The 10,943-nt window shown below is 44.3% G+C and overlaps 1 long non-coding RNA gene across 1 annotated transcript; it reads right to left on the reverse strand.

Annotated features, from left to right (window-relative positions):
- Positions 1–737: 737 nt before the first annotated feature.
- Positions 738–6,753, reverse strand: LOC115084945. The gene is made up of 3 exons (XR_003854681.1): positions 5,523–6,753; positions 2,666–4,064; positions 738–2,382 (listed from the first exon to the last, which is right to left on the reverse strand). It is a non-coding gene; the product is annotated as an uncharacterized LOC115084945 (long non-coding RNA).
- Between the last annotated feature and the right edge of the window lie 4,190 nt (positions 6,754–10,943).

Raw genomic sequence — 10,943 nt, forward strand, 5'->3', positions numbered from 1 at the left:
TGCTATGTGTAAAAACATATTAACATGACACACAGCTGCATGCATGCATACTTGCAACCAATTCAGCCACTGCAAAACACAGTCCCTTGTGTAAAAACCATAAAATCTTATAATCTGTGCATGCCATTTCTGCAAAACTTGCTAGCAACATTGCCTATACAATGTACACACCTGCAACCCTTTCACCACACAGGACATGCCTTCTTAAGAACATAAACAAAGTACACCACTTTGACGGTTTACAGTGTAAGTTATGTGACGTATGTAGCATATGTGGTTACATACCCTTGCACTCCTGCCTGACATAAGTGGAGTGAAAAAATAATGCTGAGTCATGAACACTTTACGTTCAACCATTACACCATACAGGCTATACATACACAGTAAATCATGGGTAGCTTTGTAGGGTACAGGCCTGGTGACAAAAAGGGCCGTGTAAGTAAAAGTCATGTAACCAAAAAGTTACAAAACACAACAAAAGCCAATAGTGAAGTGCCACAGTAAGGGTGTTCTTATTGACCTGTGGATATCTTCATAAACAGCATGCATTGAGCTTTCCTTGTAATGGCAGAGCCATTGGGGTCTTGCTTGCTCCATAAATGCACATTTTTGTGTGTCAAGGCATTGGAGCATGCAAGGTAATGTTGACATCCAATGTTTACCCATACCTACCACACATAGTCAAACCACACAATTAAACAACATCCAAAAATGTAAGTTTTTCAAACAGTGAGCACTTTATTACGAAACACATGTAGTGCACTGCTTGAAATTCTGCAGTTTGCTTTGTTTATCACATTCTGCAAAGACAAGATAGGTCATAGCACAGAACAATGTACATTTTAATTCACTGCACAGGAACAGTAATGTATGCAAACACCATCATCACATATACAGGTATTGTATGTTATCCTTAATGCAGAATGATGATTCCAACCTATAACACTGGGGGATATTTACTAAGCATTTTTGCCATGTAAAAATACCTGGAAAAATCCTTCAGTAAATAGGCTCCCGAAAGAGAAAGTGGCACCCCTAATACTATAGCATAGCTATGAACTCACAGCAACAAAAATCACACACATTTGTGTACATGTTAATACCGCAGAAAGTGCATGTTGAAAGAGTGCACTCAAAGAGGAAAGGCAAAGGGCCAGGCCAGCAAAATGTGAGTGAAGTCCCCACACACAGTGTGTGTTCAAAGAGTGCACTTTAAGAAGAAAGGCAAAGGGCCAGGCCAGCAAAATGTGAGTGAAGTCCCCACACACAGTGTGTGTTCAAAGAGTGCACTTTAAGAGGAAAGGCAAAGGGCCAGACCAGCACAGCTCAGCATGTAGTCAGCAGGACAAACTGCAAACAGTAAACACGTAAGGAGCAGGAGAACGAGCAAACGGTTCACCATGTTTGCAGCAGGAGTCAGAATGCAGACAGCGCCATCAGCATCGCAGGAGCAGAAGACAGAGCAGCTTGGAGGCAGGAGGCCCAGCACAACAAGGAGCAGCTTGGAGGCAGGAGATGAGAAGAGATGACTCCTCGCAGCATGGAGCCAGCACGTGCAGGAGATGAGAAGAGATGATACCATGCAGTATAGGGTGAGACAGTTTCTTCCATCTAGACAGCACAGCAACTGTGTGATGAGCGCTTGGCCTTTCCTTGAAAACACAGGCCTTTCCATGCCTTGACTTCCCCATTTGAGTAGGGGGGAGGGGGCATTGTTTTGCTTGGCCGACCCTTCCGCCGTTGTGGGACTGCTGCACGGTGTCGATCCCATGGATGTGGCTGATGATTCTGATATGAGGTCTGGCATTCACTGCAGGATTTGTATCATAACATCTGTGAGATAACTAATAGCTGCAGCGATGGTGTTAGCACTTTGGGTGCTGGCTACCATGGTTTGCTGGAGGTTGCGGTTTTGGCGCTGAGCTGTTCTGTGGAGGTTTCGTATTTCAGCCCATAACTGCCAGGCGTCGGATGATGAGATGCCTTCTGATGATGGTGGCAGTATGGGGGCTGCTGGCAGGGGCCCTGATGGAGCCGGTGTGGGGCCTGGCGGTGGTTGGCGCAAGGGTGCAGCTATTGTTGATAGTGGTGATGATGGAGTCAGAGGCTCCAGTGCCGGCATAGCTGGGCTTGTCTCTGAGTCGCTTGGGGTGCTGGTTGGGAGATGCTCCTGGGAATGTTGCCAGGCCATTAAAATTTCAAGATCCAGGTCTACGTCCATGGAACTTCTGGATGCTCGAGAGTGCATAATAAACAGGCCCTGTGATTCCCTTGCCTCCTGCTGCTCCCTCCTCTAGCTCAACTTATGTCTCCGCACCCTGTAAAGGCCTTTGCTGGTCCCTGGAGCATCCCAGCTCATCCCTAGGCGTCCCTGCTCAAGAGCTGTGGAAATAGGGAAGGGAAAAACAAAAGTACATATGCTAGCATTATAACTTTTTTTTTTGCCATCAGTGCATGATTCAGTAAAGCATTTTTCCCATTCTGCATGTATGGGAAAAAAAGGTTTCATGAATGAAGGCCAAAGTTAACCTCTAATGGCAATGTGTGAGGCTTTTTTACTAAACGCTTTCTGTTATTCTTCTGTAATGGGAAAAAACACCTAGTAAAAGACCCCCTATGTGTACACAGGTTTCTCTCTGCCCATTTATGGCTGAGATGAACTTACCAGCAGCAGCAGCTGGTGTGGTGTCTAGCCGCTGATCCATGCCCTCGAACACGTCGGGTCCCAGCCTTTCTATCAGTTGCTGTTCCATTTTTGTGACGATAGTTGGACAGGGGGCTCCTCCTCCAGTATGTCGCATGTATTTTCACCGCTCTGCTACCTTTGCCTTCAGCTGGGCCTTGATGTCTCTGTACCGACGCGCAACCTGCTCCCTGCTTCGCTGAATGCTGGCTGTGCTGGGTGATGGCCTGGGCAATGTCCCTCCAAATTTGGCCTTTAGCTGCTTTAGATGTCTTTGCTGCTCTGTTACCAAAGAGACTGGCATAGTTCTGCAGGACCCCAGCAATCAGAAGCTTGTTCTCTGCCCCTGGTGCCCCACAGCTGGCTGCCTGACCGAAAGGAGTACCACTTCCTCTCCCGAAGAGGCTGTGCTCCCTGCCCTCACTCTCCGTCCACTGTTCTCTCCCGTCCCTTCCTCCTCCCCCCCAACCTGACCCTGCACTACCAACTCCCTTCCTGTCTGCCCTGTCTAACCCTATGCTGCTGTACTCCTCCCACCAGTCTTTCCTGCCTAACCCCTTCCCCCATCCCTCCTGCCTGTCTCTACTTCTCCCCCTGTCCCTAATCCTACTGCCCCAGCACTCCTGCCCTCCTCTGCCTCCTCCTCCCCCTGCTATCCTCACCACTCTTCTCTTCCCAGGCCGTTCACCTTCCATTCTTTCCTGACACACTCCTCCCCACATGCTCCTGCCACCCCTTCTCCACTCCTCACCCACTCCTGCCACTCCTCCTGCACACCACAGAAAATGACAGACAGGACCTTCCAGTTTCTTTCACTCCAATAATCATCACAAAAGACCAAGGTAAAGGGAAACAAATGACAACAGGTAACAGCACAACTGACAGAAATCGCAAAAAACTACCATCAGAACTCCAAGACCGCTAAGCTTCTCACCTCTCACTCCAACACCTGACACACCCTCAAAGGAGGGACAGGAAATGAGTATTTATAGTCTGGAGAAAATATCACGCCACGTGATAACGTACCGCAGTACGTGATGACAAAACATACCATGATAACATATGGTAATTGCTTCTGCGATGCCGAAAAGCACAGATTTGCATGGACACGTTCTTTTCCTTATCGCACACATTAGGCCTGCGATATTACAGCATTTTGATGAAGCTAGGGGTTCATGTGTAGTGCAGCCACTTCTGCAGCTGAGATTTCAGCGATAGTTTCACTTTCCGGTACAGACTCACTCACCTGCTCAGCAGCCACCTTTCCTGGAATCAGCTTCAACTTGTCTCGTTCCTTCTTCCCTCCCTTCAGGGGCATAATCGGCAAAGACAAAGAAGATTCAAAGGAGTCAGAGACCAATCTGGTTCTCAAAGGAGATGGCTGATAAAATAAAGGCAAAAAGAACAGCGTTCAAGAAATATAAAGGATCCCAAAGGGAGGAGCACAACGAAGAATATCTGGTGGAACTGAGGAAGATGAAGAAAGTAATCAAGATGGCAAAAAGTCAAGCGGAAGAAAGGATTGCCAAAGAGGTAAAGAGGTGACAAAACATTTTTCAGATACATCAGAGAAAGGAGAAAAGTTCCAAGTGGTATAGGGAAATTGAAAGGTGAAAAGGATCAATGTGTGGAGCGAGACGAAGAAATGGCAGAAATATTAAACAAATACTTCAGTTCAGTGTTCACTAAAAAGGACCCTGGAGAAGGACCGTCACTAGTTAATAAACTGGAGGGGAGTGGAGTAGATGTAACTCCATTTACAGTAGAGAATGTATGGGAAGAGCTCGGGAAACTGAAAGTGGACAAAGCCATGGGACCTGATGAGGTTCATCCCAGGATACTGAGGGAGCTCAGAGATGTGCTGGCGGGTCCGCTGTGTGACCTGTTCAATAGATCCCTAGAAACGGGAGTGGTGCCAAGGGATTGGAGAAGAGTGGTGGTGGTCCCCCTTCACAAGAGTGGGAACAGAGAGGAGGCTGGAAACTACAGGCTGGTTAGCTTCACCTCGGTGGTGGGAAAAGTAATGGAGTCACTGCTGAAAGAAAGAATAGTGAACTATCTACAGTCGGGAGAATTTCTGGACCAGAGGCAGCATGGATTCACCAGGGGAAGATCCTGTCAGATAAACCTGATTGACCTTTTTGATTGGGTGACTAGGGAATTGGATTGAGGAAGAGCGCTCAATGTCATCTACTTGGATTTCAGCAAAGCTTTTGATACGGTCCCGCACAGGAGACTGGTGAATAAAATGAGAAGCTTAGGAGTGAGTGCCAAGGTGGTGGCCTGGATTGCAAACTGGTTGACAGACAGAAAACAATGTGTGATGGTAAATGGAACCTACTCTGAAGAGAGAGCGGTGTTAAGCGGAGTGCCACAAGGATCGGTGTTGGGACCGGTCCTGTTCAATATCAATGTGAGCGACATAGCGGACGAGATAGAAGCAAGGTTTGTCTGTTTGCAGATGACACTAAGATCTGCAACAGAGTGGACTCGCCAGAAGGAGTGGAAAGAATGAGACAGGATTTAAGGAAGCTGGAGGAGTGGTCGAAGATATGGCAGCTGAGATTCAATGCCAAGAAGTGCAGAGTCATGCATATGGGGTACAGAAATCCAAAAGAACTGTATTCGATGGGGGGGGGGGGGGGGGGTGAAAGGCTGATGGGCACGGAGCAGGAGAGAGACATTGGGGTGATAGTGTCTAACGATCCGAAGTAGGGGGAAGCAATGTGACAAGGCAATAGCTAAAGCCAGAAGAATGCTGGGCTGCATAGAGAGAGGAATATCGAGTAAGAAAAGGGAAGTGATTATCCCCTTGTACAGGTCCCTGGTGAGGCCTCACCTGGAGTACTGTGTTCAGTTCTGGAGACCGTATCTCCGAAGGGACCGGGACAGGATGGAGGCGGTCCAGAGAAGGGCGACCAAAAAGGTGGATGGTCTTCATCGAATGACTTATGAGGAGAGATTGAAGAATCAGTGCACTGCTCCATTCTTCTAATGTTGGAATCTTAATACACAACACTAATTACACACACACTCTATATGTATCCCAATGTATTTGCTTTTCACTGTCAGAATGGATAAATCTTTCAGTGGGGGAGTACAGTATAGCTGTTTTCAATGCACTCAATAATTCACATTATTCACACAAACTCACAATTAGATTACTTAGAAATAAACACCTTTATTAGCACTTACTTATTTTTGATACACAACGTTTATTGCACTATATAACCAATATGTTTTCTGAATTTAGGAGCCAATAGAAGAATCATATCTACAAGATTATGATTCACTTTTAAAAGAGATAAGGTCAGTCTATTTATCACAATAGACAATTTTATTATTAAAAACATTTTTTGAAATAAATGTAAGTGTATATATATTGTTGCTGTAAAATCTTACAGATTTAATGCCATTGTGGATTACGTATGCACAGATCTTATTGATATACAAGTCCATTGCCTGCTCAGCAACCCTGAGTCCAAACGAAATATACATATCTAAAGATTCTAATTAAAATTTTTAAAAAAGTTTGAAATTTTAATTTTCAATTTGCTAAGAAATTTTAAGGTATATACTGTCATTTAATATTACTGTCATTGATATTTAAAAATTGGAATATCAACTCTGTTATAGGCAAATTTTAACCACAGAGGTTTTTAATATGTCACCATTCTATTAAATTTTTGAAGTTTAATTTTTTGTATTTTAATAATGATGTCTTATGAATTTTTGGTGCTATTAGTATTTAATTATTAATTATTTTACCCGAGTTTTATATATATTAAAGATTGCGTTCTCTGTGATTGATTTTAGCCCCTGAGGCAGCCATTGTGTGAACTCGGCCAGAGTCTGGCTGTAATATTTTAAATATGTCTCCACTTCAATAAAGAATTGAAAAAGACCTTGGCATCTACCTCCTTTGTTGTCCTAATGGCTTTTCTAGATCGCCTACCTTTTTGTTTCTTAGAATCTAAATATGTACACCCTGGAGGAAAGGAGAAGCAGAGGTGATATGATACAGACTTTCAGATACTTGAAGGGTTTTAATGATCCAAAGACAACGACAAACCTTTTCCGTTGGAAAAAAAATCAGCAGAACCAGGGGTCACGACGTGAAGCTCCAGGGAGGAAGACTCAGAACCAATGTCAGGAAGTACTTCTTCACTGAGAGGGTGGTGGATGCCTGGAACGCCCTGGTGAAGACCAAAACTGTGAATGACTTCAAAGGGGCGTGGGATAAATACTGTGGATCCATAAAGTCTAGAGGATGTGAACGAAGAGAGGGTGGCTTGCGGGAATGATGCTACTACCTAGAGATAATACCCTTATTCAATAAACATACACACGGTTAATGCGACTCCAACATTGCTCTATGCTTCAACGGCAATGAGGAAATCTGGAAAAAAAATGGATTTGCATTCACAAAAAAGCGGGGAGTAGCTTGCTTGTTACGGCAGTTACTACCCCAAACCAAATAAGCCTGATACTTCACTTTCAATGCATATCCAACGTAGCTCTCTGCTTATCCAGCGTAGCTCTCTGCTTCAACCGCAAGGGGGAAAAGAATGAAAAGATAATTTATATTCAGACAACAACCAACAAGGACTGAATTACATAGTCTGGGTAAACAAGCATGAATTACATAGTCTGGGTAAACAAATTAGCATGGGTGTAGCTTGCTTGTTACAGCAATCACTACGCCGAATCAATTAAGCCTGATACTTCACTTCCATGCATATTCAGCGTAGCTCTCTGCTTCAACGGCAGAGGGAATGAAGAAAAGTGATTTATATTCAGACAACAACCAACAATGACCGAGTTGCACAGGCTGAGTAAACAAATAAGCGTGGGGAGTAGCATGCTTATTGAGGCAGTTACTACCCTTAACCAATCAAGTTAGATACTTCACTTAGATGCAGCTCCAGCACTGCTTTCTACATTAATGGCGGGGGGTGGAAGGGAAGTGGAACCCAAAGGTTATTTTATTTATTTTAACATGTTTTGTATACCATATATTCGGTTTTGCCATCATAACCGTTTACATTAGGAGAATGACAGAGTTTTAACAAATTCAATTTAAAGATAAAGTTGGGTCGCAATGGGGGTAAAAAGGTTTAGAATATATAGGGAAAAGTTTTTTGTTGTCTGTTACAGAGTTCATTGTTTGGTTAGTCTGTCGTAGGTTGATAGGATGATGTCTTTGTTTTCTTTGGAGTTGTCCGTTTGGGAGTTTGTTGGTGTTGATAGTTGAGATCTTCCGAAAAATCTCTGGTAAAAAGCCAGGTTTTTAATTCTTTTTTGAAAGTTTTGGTGTCAACTTGGGTTCTTAGATTTAGTGGTAAGGCGTTCCATAGCGATGGATATAGCTCTCTCTCGGGTAGATACTAGGTGTGTGATTTTAGCATGAGGAGGCCTTTATTCATTGAGCGAAAATTCCTTTTTGGAGCATGTAATTCAATGTGTTCGGTTAGCCAATGGTTTTGTTGTCCTGTGATTAATTTATGGAGGATTGATAAGACTTTGTATTCTAGTCTGTATTTAATTGGGAGCCAGTGCAAGGATATGAGAGTAGGTGTAATGTGATCTTGTTTCTTGGTTCCTGATAGAATCCTGGTAGCTGCATTCTGAAGAATTTGTAGTAGACGTATGGTGGTAAAAGGGAGGCCAAGGAGTAAGGAGTTGCAGTAGTCCAGGTTACTAAAGGCCAAAGTGTAACAGTTAAGTATGAGAAAAAAAAAACAAAGTGTGAAAGCTTGCTGGGCAGACTGGATGGGCCGGTTGGTTTTCTTCTGTCATCATTTCTATGTATTACCTCACGAGCCAGCTCTTCTTTCTGCAAAATTTTACATCCTTATAGGCTAAAAACAGCCGAGGGCTACACTCAGAGAAGGAGAATCCATTTTTCTTCTCAGGAACTGACCACCACTGCTACATAACGAGAGTGCTACCTGCAGCCAACTCAGTATTGACCTGTACCCAAGCCCATGCTAACAGAACTAAATAACAAAGGGTGGCACCCATACAAATTTCCAGCCTACCACTTCATAACTGGCAAAAAACCAGACCAAACAACTGCTAAAAACTGCTCCATGAATCATGTCTGCCAAAAAGGAGCTTCAACAATAAAAAACTTAAGCAGGTTCTGACCAAGACAGTCTTTTGGTATCTGAAGAAAGGGATGGGCCTCTGGCCTGATCTGTGGTATCACAGGAATGAAAATTAGCAGGTAAGAACCAAATTTTCATTTCTTGAACATACCCAGATCAGTCCAGAAAAGTAGGATGTACTCAAGCTACCCTACAGTGAGCGGGAACCCAAAGGACCCGCACGAAGCACACTCTCCCCGCAGGATTTATTTATTTTATTTTATTTATTTGAGTTTTTCTATACCGGCATTCACGGAGATTCGTATCATGTCGGTTTACATAAAACAGGGGTGATCAATATATTATAAACGTGTATAAATATAACATGAGTATACATTTTATATATTTACAAATTATAACAAGTTATAACAGTGCGCAGAAAAAATCAGTTACAATAAAACAAGGATGGTTCTAACTGGGAAAAGAAGAAGAATAAGACGATAGAAATTTAACAAGAATAAGAACGTGTAGTGTTTGGATGGTTTAACAAGAATAAGAACGTGTAGTGTTTGGATGGTTCATCAGAAGCCTTAAGGTCCAATTGGTAACGTTTCGTAAAAGTTTGAATAGACTACCACACTGCTGCCCTACAGAGCTCCTGAGGCGACTGACACTCTGCCCCGGAGGTAGCCTGAGCCCTAGTGGAATGAGCTCTGAGACCCAAAGGCACCTGACGTCCTCGGGCTATGTATGCCAAGCAAATGGCTTCCTTAATCCACCGAGATATGGTCGCCGTTGATGCTTTGTCCCCCTTCTTTGGGCCACCAAAGAGAATGAGAAATGATCTGAACATCTGAAGTTATTGGTAACCTCCAGATAATGCAAGAAGGTGCACTGCACATCCAAAAGATGAAGGTCTCTGTTCTGAGAAGACTCCCAGGACCAGTTAAGGAACCCCGGAAGCTCCACCATTTGATTGACGTGAAAGGCTGAAACCACCTTAGGGACAAAAGGACGAAACCATACTTAACGATACCCAATCGTCGTAAATCCGAAGAAAAGGATCCAGACAAGACAGTGCCTGCAACTCAGATCTGACAGGCTGAGCAAACGGCCACCCAAAACACTGGTTTTCAAAGTCAGATCTTTCAAGGAAACTCCACGAAGAGGCTCGAAAGGAGCACCACATTGAATTTAGTCCTGCGAGTTCTAACTCCAATTCAGACACACCGAACAGATGGGAGGGCGCAAATGTTTGACCCCCTTAAGAAACAGAGCAATATCCGGATGCGCTGCCAGCGACCAGCCGTCAAAGTTCCCCCGCAAGGCACCTAGAGCTGCAACTTGTACACTAAGGGGTAGATTTTAAAAAGCATTTACTCGAGCAAAACTGGTTTTTGCTCGAGTAAATACACTTTACTCAAGTAAGTGGGCTTTTCAAAATTGCTACAATATATGCCATTGAATTGTCCATAGGATTTACTCAAGTAAGTGCACTTTACTCGAGTAAATAGCTTTTGAAAATTGCTACGATAGTATGTCACATTTACATGCGTAACTCCTTTGAAAATGACCCCCTTAGGGAATTGAATGCCAAGCCCTTAGCGAGGCCCTGTTGCAGAAAGTCAAGCACCGCTAAAGGGTTGCAGGAACGCTGATGACACCACATCTCAAAAATCTTCCAAACTCTCACGTAGGCCATAGAGGTGGCTGGACATCTCACCTGTAGGAGGGTGGAAATGACTTGTTCTGAATAACCCCTAAAGCATAAACGTCGCCTCTCAAAAGCCAAGCCGCAAGAGAGAAGCGATCCTCCTGATCCGAAAATATGGGCCCTGACAGAGCAGAAGCGTTAGATGAGCCAGCTGAAAGTGGACCCTCTAGAGCCAAATGTACCAGATCCGCAAACCATGAACGACGTGGCCACTCCGGCGCCACCAGAATCACTCTTCCCAGGTGCCACTCTATGCGAATGAGAAGCCGACCTATGAGGGGCCAGGGCGGGAAGGCATACAGCAGAATCCCCATGGGCCAAGGACATACCAGAGCGTCTATGCCCACCGAGCCCTGTTCTCAACGACAGCTGAAAAAACGAACTGTTTTGTGTTCGCCTGCATTGCCAGATCCAGCTGAGGAGTTCCCCATCTGGCGCAAATGAGATTCCACCCCTC

The sequence above is a fragment of the Rhinatrema bivittatum genome, chromosome 2 (genome assembly GCF_901001135.1).
Source record: "Rhinatrema bivittatum chromosome 2, aRhiBiv1.1, whole genome shotgun sequence".
Lineage (NCBI taxonomy): Eukaryota > Metazoa > Chordata > Amphibia > Gymnophiona > Rhinatrematidae > Rhinatrema > Rhinatrema bivittatum.